Source organism: Sus scrofa, chromosome X (genome assembly GCF_000003025.6).
Source record: "Sus scrofa isolate TJ Tabasco breed Duroc chromosome X, Sscrofa11.1, whole genome shotgun sequence".
Classification (NCBI taxonomy): Eukaryota; Metazoa; Chordata; class Mammalia; order Artiodactyla; family Suidae; genus Sus; species Sus scrofa.
In genome coordinates, this window is record NC_010461.5 from 61272952 (window position 1) to 61295241 (window position 22290).

General features: G+C 35.1%; 1 pseudogene; it reads left to right on the plus strand.

Moving 5' to 3' along the window:
* The window catches only part of LOC100625414, a 36546-nt pseudogene continuing 20972 nt past the window's right edge, over positions 6717-22290 (plus strand).

The window sequence follows — 22290 nt, forward strand, 5'->3', positions numbered from 1 at the left end:
TTTAATTAAGGACATATACAGACTGCAGGTGAGAGGATGGAAAAAGATGTTCCATGAAATGGAAATTAAAAGAAAGAGAGTATAGCAATACTCATATCAGACAAAATAGACTTTAAAATAAAAATGTTACAATAGACAAAGGAAACATTACATAATGATCAAAAGATCAATCCAAGTAGATATAGCAATTGTAAATATGCACCCAACATATAAGGCATATAAATACATATGCACTCAAAATATAATGAGCACCTCAATATATAAGGCAACTATTAATAGACATAAAAGGAGAAAGTGACAATAACACAATAATAGCAGGGGATTTAAACACCCCCACTTTCAGTGATGCACAGATCATTCAGACAGAATATCAGCAAGGAAAGACAGGCCTTAAATGATACATTAGACCAGATGAACTTAATTGATAATTCTAGAGCCTTTCACCCAAAAGCAGTAGAATACACATTCTTCTCAAGCACACATGGAGCATTCCCCAGGATAGAAAACATTCTGGATGACAAATCAACCCTCAGTAAATTTAAGAAAATTGAAATCATATCAAGCAACTCTTTCAACCACAATGCTTTAAAACTAGAAATCAACTACAAGAAAAAAATTGCAAAAAATATAAACATGTGGAGACTAAACAATATGCAACTAAGAAACCAATGGATCACTGAAGAAATCAAAGAGGCAAAGAGGAAATCCAATAATATCTAGAGAAAAACAAAAAAGAAAATACAATGATCCAAAACATATGGGATGTAGCAAATGCAATTCTAAGAGAGAAGTTTATAGCAATACAGTCTTATCTCAGGCAACAAGGAAAATCACAAATAAACAACCTAACCTTATATGTAAACCAACTACAGAAAGAAGAACAAACAAAACTCAAAGTTAGTAGAAGGGAAAAATCATAAAGATCAGAGCAGAAACAAAAGAAATAGAGATAATAAAAACAATAGAAAAGACAAATGAAACTAAAATCTGGTTCTTTGAAAAGATCAACAAAATGGAAAAGCCTTTACTCATCAAGAAAAAAAAGGAGAGCACTCAAATCAATAAAATAAATGAAAAATAAGTTACAACAGATATCACAGAAATACAAAGGATCATAAAATAGTACTATAAGAAACTATATGCCAATAAAATGGACAACCTAGAAGAAATGGTCAAATTCTTAGAAAGGTACAACCTTCCAAAATTGAATCAGGAAGAAACTGAAGATATGAATAGACCAATGATAAGTACAGAAATTGAAATTGAAATTGAAAAATTTCCAACAAATGAAAGTCCAGGACTGTATGGCTTCACATGCAAATTCTGTCAAACATTTAATTTTTATTACTCAATGAATTTTATTAGATTATAGTTGTCCAATGATCATCACAATCCAATTTTATAGAATTTCCATCCCATAGGTTTTGGAGTGTTGTATCTTTGTTGTCATTTGCTTCTAGGTATTTTTTAATGTCCTCTTTGATTTCTTCAGTGATCCATTGGTTGTTTAGTAGCATGTTGTTTCATCTCCACGTGTTTGTGTTTTTTGCAGTTTTTTTCTTGTTGTTGATTTGCAGCCATATAGCATTGTGGTTGGAAAAGACGCTTGATATGATTTCAATTTTCTTAAAGTTACCAAGGTTTTACTTGTGGTCCAGAATGTGATTAATCTTAGAGAATGTTCCATGTGCACTTGAGAAGAATGTGTATTCTGTTGCTTTTGGATGTAATAGCCTATAAATATCTATAAAGTTCTTCTGGTATATCCAATACCCAGTTACAATTTTTTAAAAAACCTCCAGAAAGTGGGCGTAGAGAGAACCTAACACAGCATAATAGAGGCCATATATGACAAACCTACAGCTAACATGATTCTCCATGGTGAAAACTTGAAAGCATTTCTGCTAAGGTCAGGAACAAGACAAGGATGTCAACTCTCTCCACTTTTATTCAACATAGTTTTGGAAGTCCTAGCCACAGCAATCACAGAAGAAAAAGAAATAAAAAGAATCCAAATTGGAAAAGAAGAAGATGGCACAGATTATACACAGATAAGATGCTATAAGATGCTATAGAAAACTACCCAAAGCTTATCCATGAATTCAGTAAAGTTGGAGGATACAAAATTAATACGCAGAAACCTCTCACATTTCTATACACTAAACATGAAAAATCAGAAAGAGAAATTTAAGGAAATAATTCCATTTACCATTGCAATAAAGAGAATAAAATACCTAGGAATAAACCTACCTAAGGAGGTGAAATACCTGTACTCTAAAAACTATAAGACAATGTTGAAAGAAACTGAAGACACAAATAGATGGAAAGCTGTACCATGCTGTTGGATTGGAAGAATCAATTATGGGTATACTACCCAAGGCACTCTACAGACTCAATGCAATTCCTATCAAATTACCACTGACATTTTTCACAGAACTAGGAAGAAAAAAGTTAAAATTTGTATGGAACACAAAAGAAACTGAATAGGAAAAGCAATACTGGGAAAAAAAATGGATCTGAAAGAATCAGGCCCCCTGTATACTAAGAAGCTACAGTCATCAAAACAGTATGGATAAATGTAACAGGATAGAAAGCCCAGAAATAAACTCAGGCACCTATGGTCAACTAATCTATGACAAAGGAGGCAAGAACATACTATGGGTAAAAGACATCTCTTCATGATGTGGTGCTGAGAAAACTGAACAGCTACATGTAAAAGTGAAATTAGAACATTGTAACTCCATACACAAAAATAAACTCAAAATCAATTAAAGACCTAACACTTTGACACAAATCACAGAAAAATTTTTTCAGATCCATCTCCTAATGAAAATAAATTGCCTGATGGGAGGGGGAGGGAGTGGGAGGGATCGGGAGCTTGGGCTTATCAGTCACAACCTAGAATAGATTTACAAGGAGATCCCGCTGAATAGCATTGAGAACTATGTCTAGATACTCATGTTGCAACAGAAGAAATGGTGGGGGAAAAACTGTAATTGTAATGTATACATGTAAGGATAACCTGACCCCCTTGCTGTACAGTGGGAAAATAAAATTAAAAAAAATTAAAAAAAAAAAACAAAACAAAACAAAAAAAACAAAAATAAAAACAAATGAGGCATAATTAAACTTAAAAGCATTTGCATAGCAAAGGAAACTATAAACAAAAGACCATCCATAGAATGAGAGATAATATTTGCAAATGAAGTGACCCAACAAGAGATTAATCTCTGAAATATACAAACACCTCATGCAGCTTAATATCAAAAAATAAACAACCCAATCAAAATACAGGTAGAAGATCTAAATAGACATTTTTCCAAAGAAGACAAACAGATGGGAAAAAAACACATGACAAGATGTCCAACATTGCTAATTATTAGAGAAATGCAAGTCAAAACTAGAATAAGGTATCACCTCACACCAGTCAGAATGGCCATCATCATGATGTCTACAAACAATAAATGTTGGAGAGGGTGTGGAGAAGGGGGTACTCTCCTACACTGTTGATAGGAATGTAAATTGGTACAACCACTATGGAAAACAGTATGGAGTTTACTTAAAAAACTGAAAATAGAACTACTATATGATTCAGCAATCCCACTCCTGAGCGTCTATCTAGAGAAAACCACGACTCGCAAAGACACATGTACCCCAATGTTCATTGCAGCACTATTTAAAAGAGCCAAGATATGGAAGTGACCTAAATGTCCATCGACAGAGGAATGGATAAAAAAGATATGATAATATATACAATGTACTATTATTCAGCCATAAAAAAGAATGAAAGAATGCCATTTGCAGAAATGTGGGACCTAGAAGTTTTCATACTGAGTAAAGTAAATCTGACAGAGAAATACAAACATCATATGTTATCACTTAGTTGTGCAATCTAAAAGAAAGCATACAAGTAAACTTATTTGCAGAACAGAAACAGACTCACAGAAGTTCCTGTCCTGGATCAACAGACATGTTCTGGCTCTGGCATTGCCTCAAGCTGTAGCATAGGTCACAGATGCAGCTCAGATACAGTGTTGCTGTGGCTGTGGCACAGGCTGCAGCTGCAGTTCTGATTCAACCCTTAGCCCTGGAACTTCCATATGCTTCAGGTGTGGCTGTAAAAAGAAAGAAAAAAAGAAACATACCCACAGACTTTGAAAACAAACTTACAGTTACCAAAGAGGACAGATTTTGGGGGAGGGATGGACTGGCATCTGCACACTATTATGTGAAATCTAAAAGAAAGGATACAAGTGAATTACATGCAATGGTTGGCCGACAGAGACCTGTTGCATAGCACGGGGAACTTTACCCAATATTCTGTGATAATCTGTATGGGAAAAAATTCTTTAAGAAATGAATATAGGAGTTCCCGTTGTGGCGCAGTGGTTAACGAATCCGACTAGGAACCATGAGGTTGCGGGTTCGGTCCCTGCCCTTGCTCAGTGGGTTAACGATCTGGCGTTGCCGTGAGCTGTGGTGTAGGTTGCAGACTCGGCTCGGATCCTGCGTTGCTGTGGCTCTGGCGTAGGCTGGCAGCTACAGCTCCGATTGGACCCCTAGCCTGGGAACCTCCATATGCCGCGGGAGCGGCCCAAGAAATGGCAAAAAAAAAAAAAAAAAAAAAAAGACAAAAAAAAGAGAAAGAAATGAATATATGTACATGTATAACTGAATCAATTTGTTATACATTAGAAATTATCACAATATTGTAAATCAACTATACTCAGTAAAACATTTGAAAAAAGAAATGTCACCCTGGGAAGAGATGGAGTCTAAGGAGCTTTGCTTAGAAGCAAAACATGATGAAAAATGTTCTCCCTAGAGGATATATACCCTAGTGGTCCTTTTTTGCTAGCATGATTTTAAACTCCTGAACTAAATAATGCTATTTTAAGCCCTGCAAGAAGACTTGACGTGTGTGTGTGTGTGTGTGTGTGTGTGTGTGGTTGGACTGAAAGGTGGGGACAGAGGGATCTGAGTGTAGGAACACAATCCCTTTGACTGTCAGCAATCCCTCTTGTCAAAGAACAAAAACATTTCTCACCTCACACTTCCCAGTGTTAGCGTTCTTTTTCTCCCATTTACAGTCTATTTCATTCTCCAGTGTAAAGCAGTCAAAGAAGATGAGTTAAGATAGATAAGTAATGGAAAAAAAAAAAAAAAAAAAAAAAAAAAAAAAAAAAAAAAAAAAAAAAAAAAAAAAGATAGATAAGAATGGCAGCCACAAAACACTGCTTTGGGGAAATTTCAAATAGAACTGCCTGTGAAAAATATCAGGCAGTGTTTTCCCTATTGTTCCTAGAGTGGGAAAATCTCTGGTTCACCAACATGACCCAGAACTTATATAAATGTCATTTAGTCTCCTTGATACTAAATGTCCAAGCCATAAAAATATAGCATAACTCTAAACATTTTAAGTTATACTACTTTAAAGAACATAAGAGATATGACATCATGGAAAGAAATCAAAGGAAATATGGCCCTTCCATTGCACCTCCACATTTCAGAGGAAGAAATAAGTTTTTCCCATCAAGAGTAAGGAATAAAAAGTATTTCAGGAGTTTCCGTCGTGGCGCAGTGGTTAACGAATCCGACTAGGAACCATGAGGTTGTGGGTTCGATCCCTGGCCTCGCTCAGTGCGTTGACGATCCGGCGTTGCCGTGAGCTGTGGTGTAGGTTGCAGATGCGGCTCGGATCCCGCGTTGCTGTGGCTCTGGTGTAGGCCGGTGGCTACGGCTCCGATTAGACCCCTAGCCTGGGAACCTCCATATGCCGCGGAAGCGGCCCTAGAAAAGACAAAAAAAAAAAAACTATTTCAATGATGTGTGGTTCCAGTCTTCATGCTGGAACTACAATATTGTTTTTTAAAAAGCTAGAATTATTTACCCTGCTTTAAGAATTCAGAAAATGCTGAGTAGTATTCCATTGTGTAATATATACCACATCTTCCTAACCCAATGTGAGAAAAAAGAATGTATACATGTATGTGTAACTGGGTCACCATGCAGTACAGTAGGAAAAGAAAACGTTAAAAATATTCAGAAATGATTCCCTTCTTCAAAAATCCAAATTCAGTTTTTATTTTTAATTCTTCTGCTTCAAACAAAATAGATAAGTAAAACAAGACCTCTTTACAAGTGTTACATTTTCACTACCATGATACCTTTATTGAACAGAATTATATGTACCTGGTCCCTAACTTGAAAAGTGAATGAGTCTCATGCTTCAATTTTTTTATTTTGTTTTAAAAATAAAAACTAAGTTGCTTCTCACTATTACATGTTTTTATTTATTTTATTCTATGTCTGTGTTTTTTCCATGTCAATAGCCCTTAACAGAAAAATGTCTCTCTACTTCTACTCTAAATGTACCAAAGCCCACACAGTGAGTTTGCTCACTATAAGTAATAAGCACAAATTAGGTGAAAGAAAAATGTTTGGAAAAATGAGCAAGCATCATTTTGGTATTCAATTCATAAAATATTGGAAGCAGCATTTATACTAAAAAAAACATGGCACAGAGTAAGGTGATGTGGGTGCTAGTCCCAGTTTTGTCACTAACTGGCTATATCATCTAATGCAGGGACTTCTCTCCTACAAGCTCTAATTTCCTCATCTTTAGTATGAAAGGGGTGGGTCAAGGAAATGGAAGGCAAGGGGAGGAGATTACACTAGGTGACCTCTAAAATCAAGTGTTAACATTCTTTGAGTTCATGGAAGTTAAGATCAAGCAGAAGAGAAAGAGGATGAAAACTCAGCTTAAAGAGAAAGAGGATGAAAGTGTCAGGAGCGCTCGAGGTAAAGAAGAAAGAGCTCCCAGCACATTATCAATGCATTTGCAGGTCTCAAGTAGCATACGACAATCCCACTGCTATTCATTTTCATAGAGTAACCAGACTTCAATGTGCCACCCAGTTAAACTTGGCAAGGCCAAGAAGGATCAGGTAGTACTATTTGCCAATCCCCACTACCAATGTGTTTTTTGTTCAAAATAGAAAATCCAACTGGAATGTCCTCCACCAACATGGGCCAGCCAGGATTCCTCAAAGGAAGTTAGCAAATTATCTCCTTTGCATTCAGTCTGCCAGTATTCCTCTCTAAACTCTGTAGTTCAACAGTTCCTGTGTCAGTTCCTGCCCAGAGTTAGGTAGCTCACTTGCCAATCAACATGACCTCTTTACTGCCCCAGGCCCCCTCTCCATCAGAGATCATAAATCTTTTGAATTCTTGGGTAAAGAGCTCAACTTGCAGTTCAAATGGAAGTGGTTTCAACCTCTACTACCACTGAAATAGCTGGGTAGCAAGAAAATTTTCATGTATAAATATTTAGTTGAGGGTTTGAGCTAGGCAGTATAAGGTCAAGGCAAAGGCATAGACTTTTACATTCCTGGGCTAGTTTTCCACGAGTTGGCCCTCAATATCATATCCTAGGGGCATTCCAAAAGTGTGGTTCCAGTAGTAATAATTGTAAGTTGAATATATATGTGTAAATATACTATATGCACCAGGTAAGGAAACAAAGCAATCTTTTAAGATGTGTATATAGCAAAAACTCTACCTCCAAGTCTCAAGGAAAACTGTTTCCATGATGAAGCCAAAAGGATAAACCTGGAGAGACCAGCTAGACAGAAAGAAGGATAGTTCAGTAAGAAGGGAAAATGAGAGCAAGGCCAGGGCACTAGAGGGGACATGCCTGACCAGAAAGGAAAATATTGGAGAGTATCCAGAAGGAGAAAAAATTATGCTTGTGAAACAGCATATTTCCAGTCTGACCAAGATGAAGAGATGTACATTTCCATGTTCCACCACTTAAATGCCTATGTATTGTATATAAAATAAGCATAAGACTATTCTGAAAGATATAAAGCAAACTAGCTAGAGACCTTGAGACATGAGGTATGACATGGTCATGAGTCTCCTGTGTTTTCTTTATGCATTATAGATCAAGGATTGGATGCTGGAGAACCCAGGTACATAGAAAGGCCAATGAGTGCCAAAAAAAGAAAAGAAAGAAGAAAAAAAAAGAGCATGTGCTTTCTAGCCAAAGGACCAAAAAAGGGATAGCCCAACAAAACAGAAAACCTTTAGAAAATACCTACTTCACTCCTACCAAACATCACAGAAAAATTTATGGCCCAAATTCCAACCTGGTCAGCAAAGGCCTAGTGGGGAGCCTAGACTTCTACTCTTGCCAGATTATATAACAGGTCATCCTTTCTCACCCACCATGTGATGACAGAGAAAGCCAACTGTGGACCTGGGGCTTGTATCCCTGACCAGGACCAAGGAGCCTCTCCCAAAGATTTCAATGGAGATTACATGGGTGACTACTCCATCCCATTCCCACCCTGGGTGGCATCAGCATAGGCTTAGTGGAGAGATTTCTAGAAGCAATGAAATTCCTCTTCCCACTGGGGTTTCGATAGACATTGAATGGGAAATGTGGACTCCCACTTTTACCTGTCAGTGAAATGCTGTAGCATTTTCTTTTCCTCCATCAGCAAGCCATCTAAAAAATATTTTTAAAAGATCCAGAGTTAACACTGGGAACTATATCTAGTCACTTATGATGGGGCATGATAATGTGAGAAAAAAGAATGTATACATGTATGTATAACTGGGTCACAATGCTGTACAGTATAAAATTGACAGAACACTGTAAACCAGCCATAATGAAAAAAATTATATAAAAAATATAAAATATCCAGAGTACATAAATGTTGTAGAATGCCACACTACAATACACAATCACTCATAATATCAAAAAACAGAAAAATAACTACTCGAATGGGAAAAAACAATCAACAAACACAGGGATGAAATAAATGTTAGAAATATAACTTTATAGAAGCTATAGTAAAAGTGAGAAATTATAAACATCCTTGAAATAAATGAAAAAAGTCTAATCAGAGAAATAGAAATATTCAGCTAAGAAATAGAAGATATAAAAAGAATTAGAACATTTTCTAATACCATACACAAAAATAATCTCAAAATGGATTAAAAAACCAACAACCCAATTGAAAAATGGGCAGAAAACCTGAATAGGCATTTCTCCAAAGAAGACATACAGATAGCCAGGCACATGAAAAAAATGTTCAACATCACTAATTATTAGAGAAATGTAAACTGAAACAACAATGAGGTGCCACCTCACACCCGTTAGAGTGGCCATCATTAACAAGTCAGGAAACAACAAATGCTGAAGAGGATGTGGAGAAAAAGGAACCCTCCTTTACTGTTGGTGGGAATGTAAATTTGTACAACCACGATGGAAAACAGTATGGAAATACCTCAGAAAACTAAATATAGAACTATCATATGACCCAGAAATCCCACTCCTGGGCATATATCCAGACAAAATTTTCATTCAAAAAGATACATGCACCCATATGTTCATCACAGCACTATTCACAATAGCCAAGACATGGAAACAACCTAAATGCCCACTGATGGATGAATGGATTAGGAAGATGTGGAAAATATACACAATGGAATACTACTCAGCCATAACAAAGAACAAAATAATGCCATTTGCAGCAACATGGATATAATTTGAGACTCTCATACTCAGTGAAGTTAATAAGAAAGAGAAATACATACAACATTTGATGTCACTCATATGTGGAGTCTAAAATATGGCACAAATGAACCTATCCACAAAACAGAAACAGATCATGGACAGACGGTCATATTTTGGACTCCACATATAAGTGATATCACATTTTTTCATACGATAAAATGATTACACAAATGACATATCTACAAAACAGAAAAGATCATGGACATGGAGGACAGACTTGTGTTTGCCAGGGGGAGGGGGAGGGAGTGGGATGGATTGGGAGTCTGGGGTTAGTAGATGAAAACTATTGCATTTGTTGTGGATGGGCAATGGGATCCTGTTGTATAGCACAGGGAACTAAATCTAGTCACTTGTGATGGAGCATGATGGAAGATAATGTGAGAAAAAGAATGTATATATATGTATAACTGGTCACTTTGCTTTACAGCAGAAATTGACAGAACATTGTAAATCAATTATAATAAAAACATTTTTTAAAGAATCAAATGAAAAATTTAGAACTGAAAAATATAGCCAACATAGAAAATTCAATGGGTGGGCTCAACAGCAGAATGGAAGAAACAAAGAAAAGAGTGAGTGAACCTGAAGTTATAACAATGCAAATTACCCAATCTGAACAACAAAATGAAAATAGACTGAAGAAAAAAATGAACAGAAACTCACAGACCTGGAGGAGTATGACAAAAGACCAAATATCTGTGTTGTTAGTGTCCCAGAAGGAGAGGATAGAAACAAGGGCCAAATAAGTAAATAAATAATAGTTGAAAAAATTCCAAATTAGGGAAAAGATACAAACTTACAGATTCAAGAATCTTCAACATCACCCTCTTAGCAAGTAACAAAACTACAGACAGAAAATCAGCAACGAGGTATAACACCATTCAACCAACAGGACCATTCCACCCAACCACAGTAGAATAAATATTCTTTTCAAGTGTCCATGGAATATATACCAAGATAAACAATATCCTGGGTCAAAACTTTAACAAATTTTAAGTATTTGAAATCATGCAGAATATTTTGTCTGACCACAATGGAATCAAATTAGAAATCAAAAATGGAAAGACAACAAAAATCTCCAAAGCCTTGGAAACTAAACAATAATTCTAAGTAATAATTCTAAGTAATCACAAGTCAAGGAAGAAGTCTCAAGGGATATCAAAAAGACATTGCAGTGAATGAAAATAATACAACATATCAAAATTTGTGAGACACACCTAAAACCATGTTGAGAGAGAAACCTGAAGCACTAAATACTTAACATTTGAAAAGAGGAAGTCTCAAATTAATAATATAAGCTCCAATTTCAAGAAATTAGAAAAATAATGACAAAACTAACCCAAAACAAGATAAAGAAAGGAAAGAAATAGATAACAGAAATCAGTGAAACTGATAAAAGAAAAACGATAGAGAAAATTAATGAAACAAAGAGCTGGTTCTTTGAAAAGACCAATACAATTGGCAAACTACCAGCAAGACTAACAAAATAGACTTATGGTTTTCAAGGAGGAGGGGGAGGGACTGGGAGCTTGGGGTAAATAGATGCAGAATGTTGCCTTTGGGATGGATTAGCAGTGAAATCCTGCTGTGTAGCACTGGGAACTCTGTCTAGTCAGTTATGATGTAACATGTAATGTCAGAAAAAGGAATGTATACATATAAGTGTAACTGGGTCACCATGATGTACAGTAGAAAAAAATACACACATAAATAAAAGAAAAACTTTAAAAAAAGAGAGAAATGATATGTCACCATAGCTCATGCAGATCTCAAAAAGATAATAAAAGGGAAGACTATGAACAACCCTGCACACATAAATCAGACAACATTGATGAAAAAGACCACTTTCTCAAAATACAAAAACTACCACAACTCACTCAATGTGAAATAGATGATTTGAATATCCCTATGAATAGTAAAGAAATAATATTTGTAATTTTTTAAATTTAAACATGAAAATCTTCAACAAAATATTAGCCAATATAATCTAGTAATATTTTAAAAAGAATTAGACATCATGGCCAAATAATGTTTATTCCAGGGGTGCAAGACAGCTTCAATATTTGAAATTCACCATATTAATAGGCTAAAGAAGAAAAATCAAATGATAGTATCAATTTATATAGAAGCATTTGGCAAAATTCAACATCCATTCATGAGAAAAAATGTTCCACAAACTAGGACTAAAAGGGAACTACCTCAACTAGATAAAAATATTACATAAAACCTATAGGTAACATTATACTTACTGATAAAAGATGGAGTATTTTTAAATCCCTCAGATCAGGAGTGAGGCAAGGATATATGCTCTCGCCATTGCCACTCAAGATATTATTGAATCTCTTGCTATCACAATATGGCATAAAAGGAAACAAAAGGCATACGGTTCAAAAAGGATGAAATAAAACTGTCTATATTTTCAGGTGACATGATAGTCTACTTAATAATCCTAGAAAATCTATAGAAACCTCCTACAATTAATAAATAAGCTCAGCAACTTTTCAGGATAAAAGATAAACATACCAAATCAAATGTGTTTCTATATACTAGTAGTGAATGCATAGAAACCAAAATTTAAAATACAATATAACTTTAAATTACTCAAAAAAGAGAAATATTTAAGTATAAATCTAACCAATTATGTACAAAGCACTGAGGAAAGAAATCAAAGAATATATAAATAAATAGAGAAACATACCATGCTCAGGGGTTGGAAGATTCAACATATTAAAAATTCCAATTCTTACTCGTGGACTTGGAGAACAGACTTGTGGTTGCCAAAGATGAGGGGGAGGAAGTGGGTGGGCTGAGAATCTGGGGTTAATAGATGCAACCTATTGCCTTTGGAATGGATAAGCAATGAGATCCTGCTTTATAGCACTGGGAACTATATCTAGTCACCTATGAGGGAGCGTGATGGAGGATAATGTGAGAAAATGAATGTATATATGTATGTGTGACTGGGTCACTTTGCTGTACGGTAGAAAATTGGCAGAACACTATAGACCAACTATAATGGAAAAAATTAAAATCATTTGAAAAAAATTAAAAAATTAAAATTTCAATTCTTGGAGTTCCTGTCATGGCTCAGCAGGTTAAGACCCCACATGATATCCGTGAGGATATTGGTTTGTTCCCTGGCCTTGATCAGTGGGTTAAGGATCCGGTGTTGCAGCAAGCTGCCACTCACAGATGCAGCTCAGATCCAATGTTGCTGTGGCTGTGGCTGCAGCTCTGATTCAACCCCTAGCCCAGGAAAAAGAAATATCCAATTCTTTCCAAAATGATACATACGTTTAATGCAACCCCTATCAAAATCTCAGCAAGATGTTTTATAGATATTGGTAAGCTTATTTTAAAATGTATATCCATATTTCTCCTGAGTTATTTGATCATCTTTACAATCATTACTCTGGACACTTTCTCAGATACTCTATCTCCACATCACTTAGTTCTTCTGGGGTTTTATCTTGTTCCTTCATCTGGAACATATTCCTCTGCCACCTCATTTGTCTAAATTTATATTCATATTTTTATATGTGTGGTGGGCTAGTTATGTTTTTCTAGAGATTATCAAAATGAAGTAAGCCCAACAGAGAAAGACAAATATCATATATCACTTATGTGTAGAATCTTAAAAACTATACAAACGGATTTATTCACAAAGCAGAAATTAAACTTACAGATATAGAGGTTGGAATTAACATATATGTATATGCCTGTATAGATAAAATAGATAACCAAAAAGGAGTTACTGTGTAGCACAGGGAACTATACTCAATATCTTGTAATAACCTATAATGAAGAATAATCTGAAAAAGATATATATATCTTTTTCTTTCAGATTCTTTTATATATATATATATATATCACTTTACTGTACACATGACCCTAACACAACAATGGAAATCAACTACACTTAAATTTTAAAAGTCCAAAAAAAGAATTAAATTGAAAAATGTAGGTTAAGGGGATTAACACAGTATCTGAAACATGATAAATGCTCAATCAATGGTAGTTTTAAAAATAAATAAAATATAATTGCAAAGGAACTAGAATAGCTAAATCAATTTTGAAAAATAATACAGGGAGAGGAATCACTCTATCTAATTTTAAGGCTTATTATATGCCTACAGTAGTCAATATCATGTGCTTTGGTAAAGGAATAAACCCATAGATCAATGGAACAGTATAGAGAACTCAGAAATATACCAATACAAATATAGTGATTTTTACACAGGTACAAAAGCAATTCAATGGAGGAAGAGTCTTTACAAATGGTGCTGGAATAATTGCATATCTATAGGCAAATAAAATCAACCTTTACCTGAACTTCATACAAAAGTGCACTCAAAATGAAGCACGTAAAATTTAAAACTCTAAAATTATTAGGAAAAAATCTTCAGGACATGGGGCTTACTGAAAGGTTTTTAGATTTGAGAACAATCAAGTCTAAAAAATAAACACATTTTTTAAATTTTGGTCTGAGATAGACCTCATGAAGAGGCCACACCACAGATTAGGAAAAAAAGACACACCACAGATTAGGGGGACATATTTGCAGGCCACATTTCCAACAAAAGACTCATATCTAGAATATATTAAATAATATTTTTCAAAAGTCAACAGTAAAAGAATAAACAACCCAGTTTTAAAAATGAGTAAGTGACATGAAGATACATTTCACCAAAGAAGATATATGGATGGCAAATAAATGTGTGAAAGAATACTCAATATAACCAATAATTAGGGAAATTCAAGACCATGATGAAACATCACTATACATCTGTCAGTATGGTTAAACTAAAAGATAGTGAAGACACCAAATGCTGATAAGGATGTAGAGAAGCTGGATCATGTATACAGTGCCAATGGGAATATGAAACAGTACATTGTAGAAAAGTTACTTTTCTTTTTTTTAAAAACTTTATTAGAGTATCGTGGATTAACATTATTGTGTTAGTTCCAAGTATACAGCAAAAGGAATCACTTATACATATGCATATATCCATTCTTTTACAGATATTTTGCCAATATATTTTATTGATTAGATTTCCCTGTGCTATACAGTAGATCCTCATTAATTACCAATTTTATATATGGTAATGCATATATGCTAATCCCAACCTCCATCCCCCAATGTTTCCTTTTCGATAACCATTAAGTTTGCTTTTGAAATCTGTGAGCCTGTTTCTGTCTTATAAACAAGTTCTTCTGTATCATTTTTATTAAATTCCACATATTAGTGATCTCATATGATATTTGGCATTCTCTGTTTGACTTCATTCACTTAAATTTCTAGATCTATCCATGTTGCTACAAATGTCATTCTTTCATATATTTTTACGGCTGAGTAATATTCCATTGTACACAGGTACCACATCTTCTTTATCCTATCCTCTGTTGATGGACATTTAGGTTGCTTCCAGAACTTGGCAATGCTGAACTATGCTATAATGAACATTAGGGTGCATGTATCTTTTCAAGATATGGTACCCTCTGGATAGATGCCCAGGAGTGGGACTGCTGGATTATATGGGCAATTTTATTTTTAGTTTCATGAGGAACTCCATACTGTTTTCCATACTGGTTGTATGAATTTACATTCCTACAATGTAGGAGGGTTCAGTTTTCTCTGAAACTTCTCTAGCATTTGTTATTTGTAGACTTTTTTATGATGGCCATTCAGACTTGTATGAGGTGGTACCTCATTGCAGTTTTGTAGTTTTGATTTGCATTTCTCTAAGAACTAGTGATGTTGAGCAACTTTTCATGTACTCTTCTGTCATCAGTCTGTCTTCTTTGGAGAAATGTCTGTTTAGTCTTCTGACCAATTTCTAATTGGGTTGTCTGTAGTTTTTGGCATAAAGCTATATGAAATATTTGTATATTTTGGAGATGAATCTCTTATCAGTCACTTAGCTTGCAAAGATTTTCTCCCATTCTGTAGATTGTCTAGTTTTGTTTATGGTTTCCCTTGCAATGCAAAATCTTTTAAGTTTATTCAGTTCCATTTGAGGGTCTGGTATATTCTTTTAAAAGTAAATGTGTAAATATATAATAAAAATGGCAAAAGTTAAAGATGAAGGATACTGGACCTGAATGAAGCAATATACCAGAAGAACTTTATAGATATTTATAGGCTATTACATCCAAAAGCAACAGAATACACATTCTTCTCAAGTGCACATGGAACATTCCCTAAGATTAATCACATTCTGGACCACAAGTAAAACCTTGGTAACTTTAAGAAAATTGAAATCATATCAAGCGTCTTTTCCAACCACAATGCTATATGGCTGCAAATCAACAACAAGGAAAAAACTGCAAAAAACACAAACACGTGGAGATGAAACAACGTGCTACTAAACAACCAATGGATCACTGAAGAAATCAAAGAGGACATTAAAAAATACCTAGAAGCAAATGACAACAAAGATACAACACTCCAAAACCTACGGGTTGCAGCAAAAGCAGTTCTAAGAGGGAAGTTTATAGCAATACAAGCCCACCTCAGGAAACAAGAAAAAGCGCAAATAAACAACTTAACCTTACATCTAAAGCAGCTCGAGTGAGAACAGATAAGACCTAATGTTAGCAGAAGCAAAGAAATCATAAAGATCAGAGCAGAAATCAATGAAATAGAAATGAAGAAAACCATATGAAAGATCAATATAACTAAAAGTTGGTTCTTTGAAAAGAGCAACAAAATTGATAAACCCTTATCCAGGCTCATCAAGAAAAAAAGAGGACTCAAATTAATAAAATTATAAATGAAAAAGGAGAAGTCACAACTGACATCACAGAAATAAAAAGGGTCACAAGAGACTACTACATGCAACTATATGCCAATAAAATGGAAAACCTAGAGGAAATGGACACATTCTTAGAAAAGTACAATCTTCCAAGACTAAACCAAGATGAAATAGAAAAGATGAATGGACCAACCATAAGAACTGAATTTGAAACTGTTAAGTAAAAAGCTTCCAACAAAAAAAAGCCCATGACCAGATGGCTTCATAAAAGAATGCTATCAAACATTTAGAGGAGAGCTAATACCTATTCTTCTGGAACTATTCCAAAAAATTGCAGAGGAAGGATACTCCCAAACTCATTCTATGAGGCCACCATCACCCTGATATCTAAACCAGACAAAGATACCACAAAAAAATAAAACTACAGGCCAATTTCACTGATGAACATAGATGCAAAAGTCCTCAACAATATATTAGCAAACTGCATCCAACACTACCTTAAAAGGATTGTACATCATGATCAAGTGGGATTTATCCCAGGGATGGCAAGGGTTCTTCAATATCCGCAAATCCATCAGTGTGATACACCACATTAACAAACTGAAGAATAAAAACCATATGATCCTCTCAAGAGATGCAGAAAGAGCCTTTGACAAAATCTAACACCCATTTCTGATAAAAACCCTTCAGAAATTGGGCATAGAGGGAACCTACCCCAACATCATAAAGGCCACATATGACAAACCCCCAGCAAACATCATTCTCAATGGTGAAAAGCTGAAAGAATTCCTGCTGAGATCAGGAACAAGACAAGGATGTCTGCTCTCACCACTACTGTTCAACACAGTTTTGGAAGTCCTAGCCACATCAATCAGAGAAGTAAAGAAATAAAAGGAACCTGAATTGAAAAGGAAGAAGTAAAACTATCCCTATTTGCGGATGACATCATACTATACCTAGAGAATCCTAAAGACTCTACCAGAAAACTTAGAGCTCATCCATGAATTTGGCAAAGTCTCAGGGTACAAAATTAATACACAGAAATAAACGGCATTTCTATATACTAATAACAAAAGATAAGAAAAAGAAATTAGGGAAGCAATCCCATTTACCATCGCATCCAAAAGAATAAAATACCTAGGAGTAAACCTACCTAAAGAGACAAAAGACCTCTACTCTGAAAACTATAAGACACTGATGAAAGAAATCAAAGATGATACAAATAGATGGAAAGACATACCATGCTTGTGGATTGGAAGAGTCAATATTATCAAAATGACAATACTACCCAAGGCAAGCTACAGATTCAATGCAATCCCTATCAAGTTACCAAGGACATTTTTCACAGAACTCGAACAAAATATCTTACAGTTTGTTTGGAAGCACAAAAGACCCAGAAGAGCCAAAGACATCCTGAGAAAGAAAAATGGAGCTGGAGGAATCAGGTTCCCAGACTTCAGGCTATACTACAAAGCAACAGTCATCAAAACCATATGGTACTGGCACAAAGACAGAAGTATAGATCAGTGGAACAGGATAGAAAGCCCAGAATTCAACCCACGCACCTACAGCCAACTCATCTATGACAAAGGAGGCAAGAATATACCATGGAGAAAAGACAACCTGTTCAATAAGTGGTGCTGGGAAAAACTGGACAGCCACATGGAAAAGAATGAAATTAGAACACTCCCTCACACCATACACAAAAATAAATTCAAAATGGATTAAAGACCTAGATATAAGACCAGACACTATAAAACTCTTAGAGGAAAACAGGCCAAACACTCTCTGACATAAACGACAGCAACATCTTCTCAGATCCACCTCTCAGAGTATTGACAACAAAAACAAAAATAAACAAACTGGACCTAATTAAACTTAAAAGTTTCTGCACAGCAAAGGAAACCCTAAAGAAAATGAAAAGACAGGCAACAGAATGGGAGAAAATCTTTGCAAATGAATTGACTGACAAGGGATTAATCTCCAAAATTTATAAACACCTCCTACTGCTCAATACCAAAAAAACAAACAACCCCATTAAAAAATGAGCAGATGTTCTAAACAGACCATTCTCCAAAGAAGACATACAGATGGCCAAAAAACACATGAAAAGACATTCAACATCACTCATCATTAGAGAAATGCCAATCAAAACCACGATGAGGTACCACCTTATACCAAACAGAATGGCCATCATCCAAAAGTCTACAAACAATAAGTGCTAGTGAGGGTGTGGAGAAAAAGGAACCCTAGTACACTGTTGGTGGGATTGTAAATTGATGCAACCACTGTGGAAAACAGTATGGAGATTCTCCAGATAACTAAACATAGAATTCCCATTTGATCCAGCAATCCCACTCCTGGGCATCTACCCAGAGAAAACCATGACTTGAAAAGATACGTGTACTCCAACGATCATTGCACCAGTATATACAATAGCCAAGACTGGGAACAACCTATGTGTCCATTGACAGAGGAGTGGATAAAGAAGATGTGGTATATATACACAATGGAATATTACTCAGCCATTAAAAGGAAGGAAATAATGGCATTTTTAGCAACATGGATGGACCTAGAAATTATCATGCTAAGTGAAGTCAGTTAGACAAAGAGACACCAACATCAAATGCTTTCACAGACATGTGGAATCTGAAAAAAGGACAGAATGAACTTCTTGGCAGAACAGATAATGACTCACAGACTTTGAAAAATTTATGGTTTCCAAATGAGACAGGTTGGGGCTTGGAGGGATGTGCTGGGGTCATGGGATGGAAATCCTATAAAATTGGATTGTGATGATAGTTGGACAACTATAAATCTAATAAAAGTCATTGAGTAATTTAAATTAACTAATTAATAAATAAGGATACTAATGGCAGAAGAGAAAAACAAAGGATTAATTATAAGTGAATCCCCATAGGCCTCTCAGAAGTTTTCTCTACAGAAACACTACAGACCAGCAGACAGTGGAAAGATATATGCGATCTTCTAAAAGTGAAAAATTTGCAGCCTGGAATACTCTACCCAGCAAGAATGTCACTTGAAATAGAAGGAGAAATAAAGTATTTCTCCAACAAACAAAAACTAAAAGAGTACTGCAATACTAAATCCATTCTAAAAAAATACTGAAAGTCCTACTCTAAATAAAAAAGAAGTAAGAAGAAATAGGTTGGAGGAAACCACAATTGGAAATAGGTCAGTATACAGATCTAAAAGGAAAAAACCTACTGTAAAAGTGATGATAAACACAAGGAACAACAAATGGACAAATATGAAGACTTTAAAAAAAGGATTTCAAAATCATAGAATGTGGGAAAGGAAAGTAAGAAAATCTAGGCTCTCTTTTTTTTTAATAATGTGTTTGAGCCTATATGATTATTGCTAAAACAAGCAGATATAGGAAGGGGTTAACATACTTAAAATGCAGGGCAACAATAAAGCAAAACCAAACATTACATTCACGGAAAATAAAAGAAAAATACTCAAGTATAAAATAAATGGAAATCATCCAACCAAAAGAAGAAACAAAGGAGAAACACAGCTTCAAATGGAAAACAAGATTTAATATGGCAATAAATAAATATTTATAATTAACTACTTTAAATGTCAATGGACTGAGTGCACCAATCAAAAGACATAAAGTGGCAGATTTTATAAAAAAAGCAAAAGCCTACAATATGCTTTCTATAAGAGACTCACCTTAGGGCAAAGGACACATATAGATTGAAAGTGAAAGGATGGAAAAAGATATTTCATGCGAATGGACAAGACAGGAAAGCAGGAGTTTCAATACTCATATCAGACAAATTAAACTTTAAAATGAAGTCCATAAAGAAAGACAAAGAAAGACACCATTTAATGATAAAAGGACCCATCCAAGAAGAGGATATTACAATCATCAATATAGGACCCCCTAATATAGGAGCACCCAGATACATACAACAAATACTATCAGATATAAAAGGAGAAAAATGATAGAAAAACAATAAAGTAGGAGACTTTGACACCCCACTCACATCAATGGACAGATCTTTCAACATAAAAATCAATAAGGCAACAGAGATCCTAAATGATAGTAGAAAGGTTAGACTTAATTGACATTTTCAGGACATTCAATCCAAAAAAAATCAGGATATACATTCTTTTCGAGTGCACATGGAACATTCTCAAGGATTGACCACATACTGGGGCACAAAACTAAATTCAGCAAATTTAAGAGTATAGAAATTATTTCACGTATCTTCCCTGACCACAAAGGCATGAAACTAGAAATCAACCACAGGAAAAGAAATGAGGAGAAAAAAACTGACTACATGGAGACTAATCAACATGCTACTAAAAGACCAATGGGTCAACAAGAAAATCAAAAAAGAAATTTAAAAATACCTCAAGGAGTTCCCATTATGGCTCTGTGGTTAATGAATCCGACTAGGAACCATGAGGTTGCAGGTTTGATCCCTGGCCTCACTCAGTGGGTTAAGGATCTGGCATTGCTGTGAGCTGTGGTGTAGATCACAGACATGGCTCAGAGGCCATGTTGCTGTGGCTCTGGCGTATGCCAGCAGCTACATCTCTGATTGGACCCCTAGCCTGGGAACCTCCATATGCCACAGGTGCAGGCCTAGAAAAGATATAAAAAGACTAAATAAATAAATAAAAATATCTCAAGACAAATGATAATGAATACACACAACCATTTACAAATCTATGAGATGCCACAAAAACAGTGCTTAGATTGAAATTCAGAGTGATACAGGCCTTCCTCAAATAAGAAGAAAATTCTCAAATTGACAATTTAACCCACCACCTAAATGAATTGCAAAAAGAAGGACAAACAAAACCTAAAGTCTGCAGAAGGAGGGAAATCATAAAGATCAGAGGGGAAATCATAAAGATCAGAGTGGAAATCAATAAAATAGAGATTCAAAAACAATAGAAAAAAATCAATAAACCAAGACCTGGTTTTTTGAATAGGTAAACAAAATTGACAAAGCTCTGGCCAGCCTCACCAAGAAGAGTAGAGAAAAAACCCAAATACACAAAATAAGAAATGAGAAAGGAGCAATCTCAATGGATACTGCAGAAATACAAAAACCATAAGAGAATACTATGAGCAAATTATATGCTAACAAATTTGACAACCTAGAATAAAGGGACAACATTCTAGAGATTTACAACCCACCAAAACTGAATAAAGAAGAAATAGATCAACTGAATAGATTGATCACTAGAAATGAAACTGAATATAATAAAAAAAAAGTCCCTACAAATAAAACTCCAGAACCAGATAGCTTCACAGGGAAATTCTACCAAACATACAAAGAGGAAATTATACCCATTCTTCCTAAACTTTTCCAAAAGTTTGAAGAAGAGGGAACACTCCCAAAGACAGTCTATGAAGCCACCATCACCTTAATACCAAAACCAGACAAATATACTACCAAAAAAGACAATTATAGGCCAATATCTTTGATTAGTATAGACACAAAAATTCTCAACAAAATTTTAGCAAACAAAATCCAACAACATGTAAAAAAATCATACACCAAGCCAAGTGGGATTCATCCCAGGTTCACAAGGATGGTACAACATATGCAAATGAATAAACATCATACACCACATTAACAAAAGAAAAGTCAAAAACCACATGATCATCTCAAAGGATGCAGAAAAAGCATTTGACAAAATCCAACATCCATTCATGATAAAATGACACTTAACCAAAGTGGGTATAGAGGGAAAATAACATAATAAAAGCTATTTATGACAAACCCACAGTAAATATAATACTCAATGGAGAAAAGCTGAAAGCCTTTCAACTAAAATCTGGGACAAGACAGGGATGCCCACTCTCACCACTGCTATTCAACAGAGTTTTGGAAGTCCTAGCCACAGCAATCAGACAAACAAAAATAAATAAATAAAAGGTATCAAACTGGAAGAGAATAA